The sequence below is a fragment of the Pinus tabuliformis genome, chromosome 2_2, assembly GCF_031772625.1.
Source record: "Pinus tabuliformis cultivar Carrire ecotype Pingquan chromosome 2_2, CPIR1, whole genome shotgun sequence".
Taxonomy (NCBI): Eukaryota; Viridiplantae; Streptophyta; class Pinopsida; order Pinales; family Pinaceae; genus Pinus; species Pinus tabuliformis.
The window spans coordinates 511,453,659-511,455,925 of NC_142300.1; the positions used below are offsets into that span (position 1 = coordinate 511,453,659).

Consider the following 2,267-nt stretch of genomic DNA (forward strand, 5'->3'; position numbering starts at 1 on the left):
GGCACATGGTAGCCTATGGCTCCAACTAAAGACAAATCCTTGGTGTAAAATATCCTATTTAAATCAAAAGGTCATAATTGCCAAGAAGGAAGTCCAAGAGTTCACAAGGAAGCGATGAGAATAGATATAAAAGGGAATCAACTAGTTGAGAAACAAGAATTCTATTTGAATTTTGTCAACTCTTAAATTATGAATTTTAATGAAAAGAAGCCCTCAAGGCCAATATTGCAAGAGAATCTTGAGTTCTAGTGACATGCACTAAGAATTATCTGGAAGCATTGTACGTTTGTATTGCTCTATTATAGACTTTTCTATATGAAATTTACATTCTTTCTTTACTATTCTGAGATGGTGAATGTAAGGTTGTGAATAGTAAATTTGAGAATAGACTCTAACATGAACTTGGCTCATTCAGTGGACTCAATCAACAAAGCCTTTATGTAATGGGAAACACAATCATCATGGAAATGATAGGTATAGAATTCGTAGTTGTTGTAACCAAAATCAAATTGGAAAACTAAGAATCTTATTATATAAATTCTTCGGTCCAAATGGAGGTGTAGGAAGATAACTGTTAGATGATGTTTAGGATTTCCAGTTCATAGTGAGTTAGCAACTTAGCAGTGAGGGTCTAGAACAAAATCAAGTGATATTTAGAATTGTAAATACCTATGTAGACACATATGAATGTTACTCATCAAAGTTTTAATCGCTGAGGGATCATGCACTCTGTAATTATACATTTTAAGATCATATCATATCACTGTATGTGTATTTCTACAGACAATTATACCAAACTCTATGGGCTATTGTAAGTAGTGAATCTGCAAGGACACACAAACACATGCACACTGAGATCTATGCATTCTTACAAAATCCTGGAAGTCTAAGATTGAAATAACATTGAATCAACTTGAAAAGCCACAGTGCCAAATACAATTTCCAATTTTCTACTGAAAATGTAAGAGTAAGAAAGTAATAACTTACAAGTATGCAATGCTCGGTTTGATTGGATTGTGAGAAGTTTCCTGGAATACAATTTCCAACCCAGTTAGGCAAAGACATCCTCAATTCTGCCTGCAGTTCTGCCATATTTGGCAGATACATGGGCCATGCCCTGATCTCATTCTGCAGTTTGTAAAGATTGGCCTTGTTGGGAACAAGCAGATCTACCACACTAGGAAGCTTGGTCGCTGTGTATATTGTGAGGCAGAGGAAAAGCACAAACTCAAAAGGAGCAGATCCCAAGGGCAGACCCGAGTTTGCATTTCCTGCCTGTCTCCTAGTGAGTCCTGGGATGGACTTCTTAGCATAATATACAAGGGCTCCTGCAATATTTTCTGCTCGTATTACTTTCTCCTCCATTGCAGAGATTAAAAGCTTGAACAGTGGCAGGCTGAGGACTGCAATGTCTTCATACCACCAATCTGATTGAGGATGCCTATGTCTTGCCCCTATGCTAATACCATTCCAGAGAATACTACCACCTAGACTATGCAACCCCTCTTGCTCTTGCGTAGGCCATCCAATAAGGTTGGGATCAGTACAGGCCTTCATTGCAAGAGAATCCACACATTTCCTCACTATTTGTAGCTCTTCTGCTTTCTGAATAAATCCATCACAACTCTGCAAGGCTTGTACATAGTCCTTCCAGCTCCGAAGTGCCACTTGGTCAAGAAATCCTTCAGCTTTTGTTAATAAATTTCCTTCCCCGTACTCCTCTGTATTTTCCAAATAATTAGCAATACATTGCAAGGCAGCCACATTATGGGGTGTGATCTCCAATTTCATACCATAGAAAAATTTGGCAGCAAGTTCAAAAGTCTCAGGCCCTCCAGGAATGTCTGACAAAGAGAGGCAGCAGATTTCATCTTCCTTATACTCTGCTATGAGCTTTTCCAACTTCCCACTCCTTGACATCAGAGGAAACTGGAATTGCCAAGATAGATTCCAATCCATAATTAATTAATCTCAGATTAAAAAAAGCTAGATGTGGCAATATGAAAAATAGCAAAGGGGTATCAATAAAATTTATACAAAATGTGCATATTGAAGTATACTTTTAATCAAGGATCTAGGGCCATCAATCATAAATCTGCAACTAGAAGAATTACCGATTTTTTTTTGTGAAACCAAATAATATATCAAAACTGATGAACTAAAGCCCGCAACCTAAATAATATAACTTCAAACCAGGAAATTAATTAAAACTTACATAGATGTATCATGTATGAATATGGCCTAAAAGTTTGGTTTTGAAAGCAAAA

The 2,267-nt window shown here is 37.0% G+C and overlaps 1 pseudogene; it reads right to left on the reverse strand.

Annotated features, from left to right (window-relative positions):
- Positions 1-858: 858 nt before the first annotated feature.
- Positions 859-1,959, reverse strand: LOC149193601 (BTB/POZ domain-containing protein At1g30440 pseudogene; annotated as a pseudogene).
- Positions 1,960-2,267: the final 308 nt, after the last annotated feature.